The following is an 18,438-nucleotide window of genomic DNA, read 5'->3' as shown; positions in this document are numbered from 1 at the left end:
GACGGGGAGAAAGAACAAATTCTATGATGAATTTCAGAAAGAAATATTTTGTTCCAATGTCTTTGAGCCTGACTCAAAATCTTCAATATAAAAAGTCAAAATTAAAAGTTAAACCTTTATTGCGCTTGCGGTAATCAAGGATTTCAAACTTTCTTAACAAGGGCACTTCCTTTTTTCTAAAGAGTACAGTTTCCCCCGTTACACTAGGGACATTTATTTTCAAATTATATTCAATTATCCCTAGTGCAATGTTCCTTGTCAAACTAGGGGCATTTTTGTTCTGATGCCTGGTCAATTTCAACCCCAAAGGGTAAGGTTAACTTTGCATTAAAGGTTACCCTCTTGATAGCAATTTTGAAAACTCCTCAGATTCAAAGAGAGTTAAAATATTTACCAGACCTTCATAAAATCCAACTTTTTATTAAAAAAAAAAGTCAAATGCGAGGTTAATCCCCCGTTTGTTCCACCAAAGCTTAGTTCATTATTCTTGCACCCTGAGCAGGTAGAATAGAACTTCCTAAAAAAGAAAAAAATTAGTTCATTACTCTTTCACTCCGAGTAGGTAGAGTAGAACTTCCCAGAAAAAATTACTTCATTACTCTTTCACTTCGAGTAGGTAGAGTAGAACTTCCAAAAAAAAAATTAGTTCATTACTCTTTCACTCCGAGCAGGTAGAGTAGAATTTCCAAAAAAAAAATTAGTTCATTACTCTTTCACCCTGGGCAGGTAGAGTAGGACTCCCAAAATAATTAATTCATTACTCTTTCACTCCGAGTAGGTAGAGTAGAACTTCCCAAAATAATTAGTTCATTACTCTTTCACCCTGGGCAGGTAGAGTAGGACTCTCAAAAAGCTTGGTTCATTACTCTTTCACTCCGAGTAGATAGAGTAGAACTTTCCAAAAAAAAATTAGTTCATTACTCTTTCACCCTGGGCAGGTAGAATAGGACTCCTAAAAACTTAGTTCATTACTCTTTCACTCCGAGTAGGTAGAGTAGAACTTCCCAAAAAAATTAGTTCATTACTCTTTCACGCTAGGCAAGTAGAGTAGGACTTCTAAAAAGCTTAGTTCATTACTCTTTCACTCCGGGTAGGTAGAGTAGAACTTCCCAAAAAAAAAATTTAGTTCATTACTTTTTCACTCCAAGTAGGTAGAGTAGAGTAGAACTTTCCAAAAAAAAATTTAGTTCATTACTCTTTCACCCTGGGCAGGTAGAGTAGGACTCCTAAAAAATTAGTTCATTACTCTTTCACCCTGGGCAGGTAGAGTAGGACTTCTAAAAAGCTTAGTTCATTACTCTTTCACTCCGAGAAGGTATAGTAGAACTTCCAAAAAAAAAAAAAACAAAAATAGTTCATTACTCTTTCACTCCAGGTAGGTAGCGTAGAACTTCCCAAAAAAAATTTAGTGCATTACTCTTTCACTCTGAGTAGGTAGAATAAGACTCTCAAAAAAATATAAATTTATTACTCTTTCACCTAGAGTAGGTAGAGTAGGACATTTAACTTTCTCCCAACTTTTGCTCAGATTTGTCTCAAATATCATTCAAATTTTCTCGAGTTTTGTTTTACTCAGATTTTACTCAATTTCACACAGTGCACACACTTGCACTTTTTAGTCAGGGAGAATTCTCCAAAATTCAAGGATCTGACACTATCAGTGAGAGCTCTCGCTCAAGGACCTGACAATCTTTTAAGTCAGGGAGAGCTTTACCCTCAAGGATCCGAACACCCCGACGAATTGCTAAATCAGGCTGCAAAATGAACTGTCACTAGCTTTGGCATTCAGATATCGCACTATCTACCAAAATAGATTTGCTATCTAGTTTGCTTCAACCCTCTACCAAAGAGGGACAATCTGTAGACACCCCATTTTTGCACTCGCCTGATTAATCAACTCGTCAATCGATTGCAATGATTCCCAATGATGGATGTGTATTCCGTTGCTTTATTTTGTTACCAGATGTGTTTCAGAAATCCGGATGAGGTATCTCGAACTGACAAAACCTTAGAAACCACGCTACGCTAGGAAAATACGACCCTAGAAACATAGAAATCATCATCTTGCAGACCAAAAAGAAATTTCACAATAAAAATCACTAAAACATTACCAAATTATCAAAATACCCCTAACCTCAAAACAACCCTAGAGCCTACGTTATGCTTAGGAAAACTCTCTCGAATACATAAAATAACAAGTCGGAACCAAATAAATCATTTCACCAATTTTAACAGAATTTGACAAAATTACGAAAATGCCCCTCATAAAGTTCACAATCATTTCACATAAAAATTTTCATAAATGACACAAACCAACATTCTCATTGAATTCCTTACGAAAAATCGATTCTAAAACATCCTAGAACATTAAAAACCGACTTAAACCGTGAAAAGTCCTCTCCGGGGGCAAAACGGTAATTTCACAATTTTATAATTAAAAAATTCGAAATTAATAAATAAAATATTAAATAATTAAAGTTAAACAATGATGAAATTAATTTAAAATTTTGAACCTAAAAAATCGATCAATCGGACTTTCGGGTAAAATTGTTAGGGTTTGTGGGATATTTCTTTAAGGACCCCTCCATTTGGGGGTCCAAAGAATTAAAGAAATAATGGAAGGGGGTTCTCCAAAATTTAAAGTCAATCAAGTGAGACTAAAGTCAAAATTAAAGTCAATTAAGCAAGACTGAACTCAAAATATTAAAAGTCAATCAATTAAGACTAAAGTCAAAACATTAAAAGTCAATCAAATAAGACCAAAAGTCATAATAGAATTCTAATTAAATAATAACTCTATCTAATAGAGTTCTAACTTAAAAACAATTCTACCTAAAATAATTCTAATTAAAACACAATTCTACCTAAAACAATTTTAACTAAAATACAACTCTAATTAAAAGATCTCTAATTAAACACTAACTCTATCCAAATCAACCTTAAAAAAAATTCTATAAATAGAGGTGCTCACACCCTATTTTCGTATCAAATCATAAACCCTAAGAGAAGTAGGTCTAGAAGCTCCCCTAGCCCCCCATAAACCCTAGTTTTGGAGCCCCAACTCCTTACCTAACATCCCCCCTTCAATTTTAGTCTAGAAAACCCCTAAAATCCCTCCAAAAACACCCCTAAATCCGCAACAAACTTGAAGAGTTCAGATTCAAAAACAAGGAGATACCTTGATCTAGGAGATCCGAAGTCAAATCCGGAGACAGAACGACGCAAGGGAGTACAGTACAAGGAGCTCTTTTTGTTAGATCTGAGGGAGCAAAATCCTTGCTATCAGAAAGATTTGAAATTTTTTTATTTTTATTTTTATCTAGGTTTTTAGCAATGTGATATATTTGGGAAGTTAGTGGAGACCGGCTTTGGCCGGGCGGGGTTGGTGCCTAACACCTTCCAACCCCGTAACATGATCCCCGAATTCAGATTTTTTATGGTAGATTAGTTCTTTTTATCCATGTTAGAGTCAGTTTGGTTCCTAGACCATAATAACTAGGTGGCGACTCCCAAACCTCAAGGGTCAAAAGCGGATCCGTGCACCCCGCGGATTGAGGGCGCTTTCAGAGTCTAGGACTCTTGATAAGTGACAAGGTTTTAAGTTTCCTAAAGATAAACTTAGAGTTGGAATGAGGTGTTACCTCTTTTGAATAAAGAAGGTTACGAGATTTAGCCTAGGAAAAAATTTCATGTATAGTTTGAGGTGAATCGAAAACCACTTTGATTAGAGAACACTAAGAACCTAGTATTAGTGATCTTGGGAATGGATGTAGGCACGTTGCCGAATCACTATAAATCTTGTGTCTCATGAATTATTTACATTTTCGTAAATTATACACTTTGGATATATGTATGTCATGAACGAATGTGCCATCAATGTTTAAATTAAATATCCATGAATAACTTGTGATGAATGACTAAAACTAAGTGCATGTACATTGAATTGCATTTTAAAGACCTAGAGAAAAATCAAGAATCGATGAATGAACCTAGGTAAAATTATATGGGTGAAGTAGCACCATTTCTATGTTTCTATGGGTGAAGTTTTACTTTGCATCCCCGTTACCTAGACACATTTCTTATGTTGTCTTAGATTTTATTAAGAGTTACACTCAACCTCCAATATCGTAACGGTCAGTACTAATCACATATCAAGAGCTCAGCAGTTTAGACTAATAGTCACATATCAGTAACTTATTTTTACCTATTAAACCTAGGATTAGCCATTTCTTAATTTTAAGTTGAGTTGCTATTACCAATAAGCTTTTGTAATAGGTTTTAGTCCCATCTTAATTTGATTTCATTCTTAGCAAAATCTTTTGAAAGATCTTTAGTTAGAAGATATATCAAGTTTCTATTTGACCTCATATAACTGATGATTATTATCCCATTTTGTAGCACTTCTTTCACAAAATCATGTTTTAGACTTATTGAAAGCTCCATCGATTCGCGGGGTGCGCGGATCCGCTTTTGACCCTTGAGGTTTGGGAGTCGCCACCTAGTTATTATGGTCTAGGAACCAAACTGACTCTAAAACGGATAAAAAAACTAATCTACTATAGAAAAACTGAATTCGGGGATCATATTACGGGGTTAGAAGGTGTTAGGCACCAACCCCGCCCAGCCAACGCCGGTCTCTACTTATCCCAAATATAACTACATCGCTAATGACAAAACCTAGATAAAAATAATAATAAAAATCTTACCTTCGATCCGCAAAGGTTCTATTCCCTCAGATCTGGTGAAAATGCTCCTTGTACCGTACTCCTTACTTCGTTCTGTCTACGAATCTGATTTACGATCTCCGAGGTAAGGTATCTCCTTCTTGGATCTGGGTGCTTTGAATTTGTTGTGGATTTTGGGGTGTTTTTGAAAGATTTCTGGGTGTTTTTTAGGCTAAAATCAAAGTAGGGATGTTAGGTAAGGAGTTGGGACTCCAAAATTAGGGTTTTGGAGAGGTTGTGGAGGCTTCTTCACCTATTTTTCCTAAGGTTTTCTCTTTGATACGAAAATAGGGTGTGGCAGCTCCTTTTTATAAAGTTTTTTAGAAGCATTAGGGTTTCTTTTAGAGTTTTAATAAGGGTTTTAACTTTGGTCTTATGAGATGAACTTAGTCTTTTTTAATTTACGGTTTTGACTTTAGTCTTATGAGATTGACTTGATTAGTTTAAATTAGGGTTTTGATTTAGGATTTTGAATTTAGTCTTATGAGATTGACTTGATTAGTTTAGGTTAGGGTTTTGATTTAGGGTTTTGACTTTAGTCTTATGAGATTGACTTTAATACTTCAACTTTAGTCTTTCTTGGTTGGCTTTTAATATCTTGACTTTAGTCTTACTTGATTGACTTTAATGTTTAACTTTACATTATTTAATGATTTGTTTATTAATTTCAAAATTTTAATTATTAAAGTTGTAAAATTACCGTTTTGCCCTCGGAGAGGATTTTTTACATTTTAAGTCGTTTTTCAATGTTTCAGGATGTTTTAGAATCAATTTTTCGTAAGGAATTCAATGGGAATGTTGTTTTTTGTCATTTATGAATTTTTTGTGTCAAATGGTCGTGAATTTTATGAGGGGTATTTTCGTAATTTTGTCAAATTTTGTGAAAATTGGCGAAGTGGTTTATTTGGTTTCGATTTGTTGTTTTATGTGTTTTGAATGGATTTTTCTAAGCGTAACGTAGGTTCTAGGGTTGTTATGATGTTAGGGGTATTTTGGTAATTTGGTCATTTTTAGTGGTTTTTGTCATAAAGCTTCTTTTTGGTTTACGAGATAATGATTTCTATGTTTCTGGGGTCGTATTTTCCTAGCGTAGCGTGGTTTCTAAAGTTTTGTTAGTTCGAGATACCTCATTCGGATTTCTGAAACATATCTGGTAACAAAATAAAGCATTGGAATAGACATCCATCATTGAGAACCATTGCGATCGGATTGACGAGTTGATTAATGAGGCGAGTGCAAAAATGGGGTGTCTATAGATGCCCCTATTTGGCAGAAGGTTGAAACAAACTAGATAGCAAATCTATTTTGGTTGATAGTGTGATATCCGAATGTCAAAGCTAGTGATAGTTCATTTTGCAGCCTGATTTAGCAATTCGTCGGGGTGTTCGGATCCTTGAGGGTAAAACTCTCCCCGAACTAAAAAAAAATGTCAGGTCCTTAAGCGCGAGCTCTCACTGGCAATGTTAGATCCTTGAATTTTAGAAAATTCTCCTTGACTGATGTAACAAATGTGCAAGTGTGTGGACTTAAAATCTGAGATAGATTTCAAAGAATTTGAGTAAAATCTGTGCACAAAATGAATATAAATTGAGCTAAGCTTAGCATAAACCGAGTATAATTCCGAGAAACCCTCGGTGGTATCCGAGCATAGTTCTGAGAAAACCTCGGCAGTAACTAAGCATAATTCCGAGAAAACCCTCGGCGGCATCTGAGCATAATTCTGAGAAAATCCTAGACGGCATCTGAGCATAATTCCGAGAAAACCCTCGACTGTAACTGAGCATAATTCCAAGAAAACCCTTGGCGGTATCTGAGCATAATTCGGAGAAAACCCTCGGCGGTATCTGAGCATAATTCCAAGAAAACCCTTGGCGGCATCTGAGCATAATTCCGAGAAAATCCCTCGGCGGTAACTAAGCATAGTTCCAAGAAAACCCTCGGCGGCATCTGAGCATATTTCCAAGAAAACCCTTGGCGGCATCTGAGCATAATTCCGAGGAAACCATTGGCGGCATCTGAGCATAGTTCCGAGAAAACCCTCGGCGGCATCTGAGCATAATTCCAAGAAAACCCTTAGCGGTATCTGAGCATTGTTCCGAGAAAACCCTTGGCGGCATCTGAGAATAATTCCGAGAAAACCCTCGCTGGCATCTAAGCATAATACCAAGAAAACCCTTGGCGGTATCTGAGCATAGTTCCAAGAAAATCCTTGGTGGCATCTGAGCATAATTCAAAGAAAACCCTCGGCGGCATCTGAGCATAGTTCCAAGAAAACCCTTGGCGGCAACTGAACATAATTCCAAGAAAACCCTTGGCGGCATCTGAGCATAATTCTGAGAAAACCCTCGGCGGTAACTGAGCATAGTTCCGAGAAAACCCTCGGCGGCATCTGAGCATAATTCCAAGAAAACCCTTGGCGGCATCTGAGCATAGTTCCGAGAAAACCCTCGACGGCATCTGAGCATAATTCCAAGAAAACCCTTGGCGGTATCTGAGCATAGTTCCAAGAAAACCATTGGCGGCATCTAAGCATAATTCTGAGAAAACCCTTGGCGGCATCTGAGCATAATTCAAAAAAACCCTTGGCGGTATCTGAGCATAGTTCCAAGAAAACCCTTAGTGGTGTCGGAGCATAATTCCAAGAAAACCCTCGGCGGTATCTGAGCATAATTCCAAGAAAACCCTTAACGGTATCTGAGCATAGTTCCAAGAAAACCCTTGGCGGCATATGAGCATAATTCCAAGAAAACCCTCGGCGGTAACTGAACATAGTTCCGAGAAAACCCTCGGCGGCATCTGAGCACAATTCCAAGAAAACCCTTGGCGGCATCTGAGCATAATTCCAAGAAAACCCTCGACGGCATTTGGGCATATTTCCGAGAAAACCCTCGACGGCATCTAAGTATAATTCCAAGAAAACCCTTGACGGTATCTGAGCATAGTTCCAAGAAAATCCTCGGCGACAACAGAACATAGTTCCGAGAAAGCCGTTGGCGGCAACTGAGCATAATTCCGAGAAAGCCCTCAGCGGCATCTTGCTGAGTAAAACTGAGAATGAAAGAATAAATCTGGGAATGAACGATTGAAAATGAAATTCGGGAAAGAGGGGTTGAATCTGGGAATGAATAGATCTGGGACAGAATGAATTCCCTATCCTATGTTAGATCCAAAATGCATTTGTTTGAACCTCAAGGTTTTATCCAAAAATTTTATGAATTTAAAACCTGAATTTTTATTTCTTTTGAACATCAAGGGTTCTTCGAAAAACTGTTATCAAGAGGGTAACCTTAAGTTTGGGGTTCCCATTATCTTTTAGGATTAACATTGCTCAAAAACAAAATGCCCCTGGTTTGACAATAAGCATGGCATTGAAGATAATTGAACGCATCATTAAAAAATGCCCCTAGCATAAAGGGGGAAATTACATATTTAGAAGAAAAAGAAAATGCCCCTTGTATGAAGGTTTAAAATATTTGATTACCACAAGCGCAATAAAGATCCAACTTTTTTATTTTGATTAATTTTATTGAAGATTTTGAGTCAGGCTCAAGAGAACAAAAAAATTTCCTTTGGAGACTTATCATAGAATTCATCCTTCTCTCCTTTGGTTCACTTGGGGAAGTAAGAATTTTTAGATCAATCGTAGACAAGATACTTGTGGCTTCCGAGTCTATGCCTGGTTTAAGCTAAGTATTGACCTTGATTATTCGGACTTCTGATGTTTCAGCTCGGACCGCTCTCAGTTTGGGATTTTCTTTTATTTTTCTTTGTCGCTCTAACTTTTGCCTAGATCGCCTTTTCAGGTTTTCAATATAGCGAGCTTGCTTTAACTTTTGCCTAGATTGCCTTTTCAGGTTTTCAATCTAGCGAGCTCTTTCTTTTTTCTTGGCTCTGATTGTTGCCAAAATTGTCCTTTCAGATTTTCAACCTTGCGAGCTTGCCTTAATTTTTGCCTAAGTCGCCCTTTTTCAGGTTTTCAACTTAGCAGGCTTTATCATTTTTTTATCTTTTTCTTCTCCTCTGAACTTCTAGAATTACTGTCTGATCATGCTTTGCTGTCCTCCTTGACTTTTCCACACGGTACTTAGGAGCACTTTTATAGGCAGGCTTAGGACTAGGCATAAAAAGAAAGGAATTTTGAGGCTCAAAAACCCAAATGCCCCTTGTGTGGCATTTCATCTTCAATTATTTTCTTTTTCCTTGAATTTTCTTCCCCACTTTGACAATTTTTTCTTTTGAATTTTTTTCTTTTTAGATTTTTTCTTTGTCGGAGAATCTATTTTTAATTTTTTTTATGTGGTCGGGCCTGAAGTAACTTCTCAGGTTGCCTACGTACCCCAAATTTTTGGGATCAGACCAAAACGTAGTTCGGATTTTCCCTCCCCTAGGTTAGGTGATCGGGCTGAGAAAGAAAAAGGCATTATTATTTTTTTTTGAAAAGACTGCAAAGGGCTGAGAAAGGACATAATGAACTGGGTAGCAGGAAAATTGATTCGGCCAAAGATGGCCTCCTTAAATGTAGTACCATTTGATCCGGTCAAGGTTGGTTGACTCTGGTAGTTCACTTCCATCATGATCTTGAAGTCTGACTACTTTTCCAAGCAGTACTTCCTTAATGAATGAATTTCTCCAATTGGGTTCAGACTTTCTCCTATAGTCGAGGAGGAGTGTTCAATTTTCTTTGAAGTCTGATAGTTAAATCCTTGACTTGTAAATGATGAGCTTTGACCTTTTTGTCAAATGCACGGGTGACTCTTCTTAGATAAGCTTGCACATGGTACAGGGCTTTAACTCGTTTTCTTCGATCAAGTTTAATTCTTCATACTGCTGACGAACCCAATCTGTTTCTAACAAATGATTTTCCAACAAGACCTTGAGAGACGAAATTTCCATTTCAACTGGCAAGACTACTTCTATGCCATACACTAAGGAATAGGGAGTAGCTCCAGTAGATGATCGAATTGAAGTTCAATATGTCCATAGCGTGAATGATAATTTTTCTGACCAATCTCAATGTGATTGTGACACATTGTCCTGATGATAGTCTCGAGACTCTTACTAACTGCTTCAACCATTCCATTGATCTGAGACGGTAAAGGGATGATTTGTGCTTCCGGATCTTCAACTTTAAACATAGAGTAATGATTTATGCTTTGAAGTACGACCCATTATCAGAGATCAGTTCAAAAGGTACCCCCATATCGACTGATAATATGTGATTTGAAACTCAAGATGTAGTAAGGATAGTGCTGATACATTTTATAACATCTTCTTTGATTCCATCGATATAGACGAGTATCTATTCCGTGTTGAACAACACCCAAGCTTGTACCTAACATACCCTCATATGATCACACGAACAAGTCTTTTGAAATTTCTGAGTAAATTCATTATCCCCTCGTGTTCCTTTAGGGATAAGATGATTTCTATTTGAATCTCTTTAGGAATTATTTTTTATTTTGAGGTCAAAGACCTTTCCTTTCTCGATCAAAGGTTGAGCCCGACTCTTATCTTCTTGTTCAGAAATGAAATCTATCAAATTATTAGTTAATTCGTTAATGCGCTCGAGGTATTCAAAAATTTCCTTTATCCGATCAATTTCAGATGGGGCAACAGACACCTCTATAGACTCGATGAACTAACTTGACTCAATAGGAAAGAGTAGACTCAATCTAAGGAAGACATGACCTTGTTGAAAAAAAGGACTCGAACTAACCCAAATGACTCATGAAAACTCAAGTCAAGTACCTACACGAGTTTGATTAATACTGAGGACTGAGATATTACTTATAACTGGTAGGATTGAAGCACTATGATCTTCAAAGAACAACTGGACGATGTTGAGAAATTTTAAGGTCATTTTTGACTGTTGATTTGCTATTGACGTTTACTCTAACTGACCGGATTTACAATCCTAGTTAGATGATGGACGATTGAGCTTAGACACAATGATAACCCTTAAACCTCTTTGAAGGTGAATTTAACCAATTTTAGTGTCACCCCCTTAATAACATTTTAAATAAACCCTGAGATTTTATTGAATTTTGTGCACCCATCCATTAAACAATTCATTAATGTAATGATTATTCAGAAAAATAATTTTACTGCACTCTTGAGAAATATTGACAAATAATGTTTTCATTGAATAACAACTTCCACAAACATATTTCAATAATTTTTCATGCAAAAATAGATTTTTTGTAAACCATTTTTTTCTGAAAAATATTTTTCTTCCTTTTCTTTTTTTAGAAAATATTTTCTTTTAGAAAACTTTTTGGGAAAGCATTTCCTTTTGGAAAATCTTATTCTTCCGGAAAATATTTCACTTTTGAAAAGCATTTATCTTCTGGAAAACATTTTTCTTCTGGAAAACATTTTTCTTCTTTTAAAATGGGTTTAAAATCCGAATCAGAAAAAAGTTTGAATTTCATTTTGATTCAAATGGCTCGGCCCATAATAATCGTTGGATCGAGATGGACTAGGTCAAGTTTAAAATAGATTTTTTATTGGGTTGGTGCACCCATTTTAATTTTCAAAAATAACATTTTTGATCCTTGGGGACAATTATACACTCTGATCTATACATTCATCAATCCAAAGGTTCCATTCAATATGCAACCCGGGAACACTCATGATAAGTTCGAGTCGTGACCTACAGGAAAGGTTTCTAGACTATAAGCTTACTATGTGCAATGCATTTTTATCTGGCCACCCTTACCCAAGCACACCTATATACCTTTCGATACGTGGTAACTTGGTTTGATATACCGTATAGGTGATAATCTAAAACCTCAACCCACTTCTCTAAAGTCAAAAACAACTAGTTTGATCTCCAGTTGAAAGGTGGCGCACGATGCTGAGCAAGGGCCCACTTAAATACCTCTCGTCTAGAATAGACGTAGTCTATCCCCCTCGTACAGTAGGGTACAGCGGGGCAAGATCTCGCTTAGGCACTGGTTTTAACCAAGAAGTGCAATTAATATACTTAAATTATCTTTTACATACCTATGGGTACGAGTCAAGAGTTGTAGCTTTCATAAATGGTTTGGCATCCCACGAGGGGACCGACCACGTACTAGTACTATGTTGGCAATCGGGACAAGTGACTGTGTGGCTCACAATAGGTAAAAGGCTCAGGTCGCTCCAGCCTGGGTGAATCAATACATCTCTCAGAATTACCTGATCAGACGGTATTGATGCCCCAGTTTGATATACCCTAAGGTACGTGACTGGAGTTGTGATTTTCATGAATGACATCGCATCTACGAAGAGATCGGGCCACGCACTAGTGCCACGTTGGCTATATAGGATGTGTAAGTGTGCAAAACAATAAACGTGCATGTGGTGTGTGCAAAACAGGGTGGGGTGTGCCCGGGGCCTTTTTCAAACACATGGGCCCATGTGTCAGATTATGTCATCACATATGGATATCAAATGAATATTGATCAAGAAAATAATACAAAACCCATCACATCAAAATTAAGATGAAAACAAACACATCACAAATATATCTGTCAAGATCATGGCAAATCAATTAATGAGCATGGCATATAATAATTGATCAAACAAACATTGCAATAGGCATAATTTTTAAGGTCCAATCAATTATCACTTTTGGGTGATCCAAAATAAATCGAGATTTCAATAGATGTTACATTGATGATAGAATGACAATGGTTGAGATGAGCTCACTCTCAGGAACATTAATTGTGCCAACATTAGATAAATTCGGATTTTCTGTGAATTAGGAAAATATAATCCAAACTTTCATCGATGATATCTAAGGCTCCCGATAACGAAATCAAGTGAACTCAAGTTCTAAATTAATCTACTCGATGAGATCTACATTTTATTAATAGGTGCCCAGACTTAGTTCTCACTAGAATATTCTGTAAAAAAGTTTTAACATTGCTGTCCCAACCTTCATTCAGAAACAATTCCAGATTTACAGATTGAACTTGCATCGATGATATCTAAGGCTTCCGATAACGAAATTGAGTGAACTCAGATTCTAAATTAATCTACTCGATGAGATCTAAGTTTTATTAAGAGATTCCCAAACTTAATTCTCACTAGAATATTTTGTAAAAACGTTTTAACATTGCTGTCCCAACCTTCATTCAGCAACAATTTTAGATTTACAGATTGAACTTGCATCGATAATATCTAAGGCTTCCGATAATGAAATTGAGTGAACTCAGATTCTAAATTAATCTACTCAATGAGATCTACGTTTTATTAAAGGTTTCCAGACTTAATTCTCACTAGAATGTTTTGTAAAAACGTTTTAACATTACTGTCCCAACCTTCATCATTCCATCATTTTCATATGTCAATTTGAATATTTCATTATTTAGGGGTCATCAAAAAGTGATCCTTAATTGGAAAAAAAAATGCAATGCCCAAAATCATCTACAATCAAGTTAAAAAAATAAATAAACAAGAAAAATAAATCGAACTAAATAATAATAAAAAAACTAGGTCATCTTGGCAATGCTCCCATACTTGGGGTTTTTCAAGTTTGATCCTCAATAGTCCCCAGTGGAGTCGCCACTGAAAGCACCCTCGATTCGCGGGGTGCGCGGATCCGCTTTTGACCCTTAAGGTTTGGGAGTCGCCACTTAGTTATTATGGTCTAGGAACCAAACTGACTCTAAAACGGATAAAAAAACTAATCTACTACAGAAAACTGAATCCGGGGATCATATTATGGGGTTGGAAGGTCTTAGGCACCAACCCCACCCCCCCCCGGCCAACGCCGGTCTCTACTTATCCCAAATATAACTACATCGCTAATGACAAAACCTAGATAAAAATAATAATAAAAATCTTACCTTCGATCCGCAAAGGTTCTATTCCCTCAGATTTGGTGAAAATGCTCCTTGTACCGTACTCCTTACTTCGTTCTGTCTACGGATCTGATTTATGATCTCCGAGACAAGGTATCTCCTTCTTGGATTTGGGTGCTTTGAATTTGTTGTGGATTTTGGGGTGTTTTTGAAAGGTTTCTGGGTGTTTTTTAGACTAAAATCGAAGCAAGGATGTTAGGTAAGGAGTTGGGACTCCAAAATTAGGGTTTTGGAGAGGTTGTGGAGGCTTCTTCACCTATTTTTCCTAAGGTTTTTTCTTTGATACGAAAATAGGGTGTGGAGGCTCCTTTTTATAAAAAATTTTAGAAGCATTAGGGTTTGATTAGGGTTTCTTTTAGAGTTTTAATTAGGGTTTTGACTTTGGTCTTATGAGATGAACTTAGTCTTTAGGATTTTAATTTAGGGTTTTGACTTTAATCTTATGAGATTGACTTGATTAGTTTAGATTAGGGTTTTGATTTAGGGTTTTGAATTTAGTCTTATGAGATTGACTTGATTAGTTTAGGTTAGGGTTTTGACTTTAGTCTTATGAGATTGACTTTAATACTTTGACTTTAGTCTTTCTTGGTTGGCTTTTAATATCTTAACATTAGTCTTACTTGATTGACTTTAAGATGGACTTTAGTCTTACTTGATTGACTTTAATGTTTCACTTTACATTATTTAATGATTTGTTTATTAATTTCAAAATTTTAATTATTAAAGTTGTAAAATTACTGTTTTGCCCTCGGAGAGGATTTTTTACATTTTAAGTCGTTTTTCAATGTTTCAGGATGTTTTGGAATCAATTTTTCGTAAGGAATTCAATGGGAATGTTGGTTTTTGTCATTTATGAATTTTTTTATGTCAAATAGTCGTGAATTTTATGAAGGGTATTTTTATAATTTTGTCGAATTTTGTGAAAATTGGCGAAGTGATTTATTTGATTTCGATTTGTTGTTTTATGTGTTTTGAATAGATTTTTCTAAGTGTAACGTAGGTTCTAGGGTTGTTTTGATGTTAGGGGTATTTTGGTAATTTGGTCATTTTTAGTGGTCTTTATCGTGAAGCTTCTTTTTGGTTTGCGAGATGATGATTTCTATGTTTCTGGGGTCGTATTTTCCTAGCGTAGCGTGGTTTCTAAAGTTTTGTCAGTTCGAGATACCTCATCCCATCTGGATTTCTGAAACATATCTGGTAACAAAATAAAGCATTGGAATAGACATCTATCATTGGGAACCGTTGCGGTCGGATTGACGAGTTGATTAATCAGGCGAGTGCAAAATGGGGTGTCTACACTTATATGTCTAAACATACAACCATAGATACATGTACAAGTGCTTGATAAAAGTTGCACTATCAAAATAATGGAAATCGATGGCACACAACTTAATGTTTCACGATAAATTATTTTCAATCCATTAAGCCTCCTTACCTATTTTTACGAAGGTGATAAACTCAGATTCCATTGTCGACTACAATATACAGGTTTATCTCTATGATGCCAAATAAATTGTACTTTCACTAAGATCAAATACCCATTTAGACATAGATTTACTATCTCATGCGCTTTTAATCCAACTAGCGTCGATGTATTCTTCTAATACAACCAAATTTTCAGATAAAATAACCCATAGTCTATGATTCTTTTATGGTATCCTAAAATTCTACCAATACCTTCATGTGGTCCACACTGGTATTACTAGAAAATCTGCTAAACTTATAAACATGAAAAATATATACGATATTGTACAATGCAATACATAAATCAACTTCTAATGGCAGTAGCATATTGAAGTTGTGCCACAAATTGACCATTTGTTTTTAATTAGTTTAACACTAAAACCAAAAGGGGTATTATACTTTTTGAATCCAAGATACTTGAATTTCAAAAGATTTTTCTCTATAACTTTGACTCAATGCATAACTCCCACTATTCTTTATCATCAATCATTTTGAAATGGAAATATTAGGTAATTAGAAATTTGTTCATACGTTCTTCTTTTACCTTATATTTGAGCTTATATTTCTGAATTTCTCTTGGACTTTTTGTGTTGGTGCAAAGCTCATAGAGATGATCAAACAATTCTTTCTCGATGTGACCATGATATAGAAGTTCATTTTCTTCATATTTCTTCCTCTCTTCTTTAACCATCAAATTAGACTAAGTTCAACAAACCTAGATTCATTGCTTTGTTTGTAGCCATTCTAGATTCTGACTCCATAGATGAAAATAAAGTTTTCAAATTGTTGGGAAAAGGAAGTCTTAGAAAAATATGAAAATCAGAATTTTGGGTTGCTTTCTTTAAGACTTTATTTTTTCCACTCGTAAACGAGTTTGTTGACAAGTTATTGACAAAATAACCTTTAGGATTCAACAAAGGCAAGGTGAGAACTTACAAAAAACAATTATGAGAATTCACCAATGAAAACATATGTAATCTCCGGCTTAACAATTTGAGAAAACTAAAACTCTCAATCAAGCTCTTAAAAAGTTTGGTTGAATTAACATATATGGAATGCTACTTTATCGTGCACTCGTGAGCGTCAAAGAACTAGAAGATGTGGAGTTTACAACAAAAAGAAGGTATGTGTCTTACAAGGGTAACATTCTTTACTACATGTCTGGTTTGGGCCTATCATGGAACAAACTTAAAGGTCATATCCCATCAGAACTCGGTGATCTAAGTGGGATTCATGCGCTAAACCTATCAAACAATTATTTGATAGGGCCGATTCCAAAAACATTTTCCAACCTTGAGCAGGTAGAGAGCCTAGATCTTTCTTACAACAGATTGAGTAGGACAATCACTCCACAATTAACAAGACAAACATTTTTGGCGGTATGAAGAATCATTTTGAGACTTCCGATAAAACATGCTATGAAGGCAACTCCCTTCTTTGTGGACCTCCATTACAAAAAAGTTGCACCGCTACAGGAACACGGTCACTAATTCCAAGACGTTCAAATGTAGGAGAGAATGACACAATCAATCTTACAAGTTTCTATAAAATTTTTGCAATGTTGTATTTTATTGGGCTATAGGGCTATGTTGCACTTCTATACTTCAATTCTCAATGGCGAGAAATGGTGTTTGGTTATACAAATGCATTTGTAGATTCCTTTCAACACCAAAGGATCGTTAGATGTATCTAGATTTCTATTTAGGGGATTTTCTATGTGATATGTGAACAATTTAGATTGAAAATAATATTACCACCTTGGATGTGATTATGTATTTTCCCTTTTGTAGAGTGGATTTAAATCAGATATTCACCAAGAAAGCAGACAATATTATCTCAAGTCGGTCGGTCTATTTAATCGGATATTGGACAAATACTATGTTATTTTACCTTTCTATTCTCCGATTATGTACCTCTATTTTCTTCGATGAAGGTGATTTTATATATAATTATTACAATCCCAAATACTTTATCAGTCGAGACTATCAATTAGTGTAAAAACTTTGCAATCTCCTAACATGAAGCCTGAGTCCACGTGAATTGTATTAGTGGAAATGATGATATCTTGTGATATATACATCAATGTGTGGACAATAACAAAGCAAAAAAAAAAAAAAAAACACTTGGCCATCCTCCAAGCTCCAATTGACCCTTGACTATTTCCAATGGGGCGGTGCATGTGACTGTGGAATTAGTCTCTCCCGAAGAGTGGGGATATCCACGATACGTAAAAAAACCAAAAAACCAAAATGGAACAAAATTATTGGCAGATTAATGGGGAGAGGGTGCGATAAATAAAAGGGGAAATTTTTAATTAATTGGAGTACAATAAAGTACACCCTTCCATGTATAGTTAATTCTCAGACATGTCATTACTTGTATATTTCAGTTTAGTACCCTTCCATGTATAGTTAATTCTCAGACATGTCATTACTGGGAAGACTTGGAAAATGTCGTGAACTCCCTGCTCTATCAATAACAAAATAAGGAATTGAAATACAATCAACAGAATGAACAATATCCATGAACTGAATTGAATGATAGAAATCAGATATCAATCAAGCTAATATCATAAAATTTAACTCTATTACAGAAAGAAAAACCATGAAACTAAATTGTCATATTTTGGTTGGTAAAAGACACAGTAAAAAAACTACAATCACGACCCTTAAGCATTATACAACATATTTAACAGACCACAAAAAGGGTACTCTGTATTTCCTTAGCTAAACTACAATGGATAAAAAAATTGTCTTCTATCTCACCACTTGTTTTGCACAAGCGACACAGTAACAAACTACAATCTTTCTTCTCGTATTTAAACAATCCAATTTCACAATATTATCCAAGATTGCTCTCCATTATTTTATTTTTTATTTCTTAAAATGATGCTGTAATGACCTGAAATCCTAAAATGTATCTCGAGGAAAGAATTTTAGATATGTGCATTGATTTAAAAGTTATCAAATCCTCGAGTTTCGCATTAGATATTTTTCCAATAGGTAAACGACACCTTAGAGAAGTAATTTGAGAAAACCGATCATACCATTAGATTCGTGTCGAAAAATCATCCGAAATAGAGTATAAGTTTGTCCAATTCGGCATTCGGGAAAAATAATTTCCAAAATGACAAGTATGTCCCAACTTAAGTGATATAAATATCTAAATTCTATTAGAAAAATCAGATTTTTCTTATTCTCCTCTCCAAACAAATCTCAACCCTTTTCCTTCAATATTTGAAATTCAGATCTACACTAAACGAGAACGATCCGAGCTTAGGCGCAAGAAGGAAAGTTGTTCCTCTCGCCGAGGGTTACGCGTGGACGCAAAGAAATCCGATTTTAACCGGAAGAAAATTTTGGAGATTGGCCGGAGGCGATTTTAAAGTCCATTCAACCGTT

General features: G+C 35.7%; 1 long non-coding RNA gene across 4 annotated transcripts in view; it reads right to left on the bottom strand.

The window, feature by feature from the left end:
- The window catches only part of LOC147384376 (uncharacterized), a 70,053-nt gene that overhangs the window by 33,183 nt on the left and 18,432 nt on the right, over positions 1-18,438 (bottom strand). Inside the window, exon 4 of one of the 4 annotated variants that reach the window (XR_015173109.1) lies at positions 17,329-17,506. The exons of 2 other annotated variants lie outside the window; for them this stretch is intronic. This is a non-coding gene — a long non-coding RNA (uncharacterized LOC147384376). Of the gene's footprint in view, positions 1-17,328; positions 17,507-18,438 lie in introns of those variants that run through there. One more of the 4 variants, XR_015173110.1, reaches the window with a different exon arrangement.

The sequence above is a fragment of the Akebia trifoliata genome, chromosome 15, assembly GCF_017979445.1.
Source record: "Akebia trifoliata isolate Shusen 1 chromosome 15, ASM1797944v1, whole genome shotgun sequence".
Lineage (NCBI taxonomy): Eukaryota > Viridiplantae > Streptophyta > Magnoliopsida > Ranunculales > Lardizabalaceae > Akebia > Akebia trifoliata.
The sequence above is the reverse complement of the archived record's forward strand: the minus strand, read 5'-3'. Positions and strand labels throughout refer to the sequence as shown.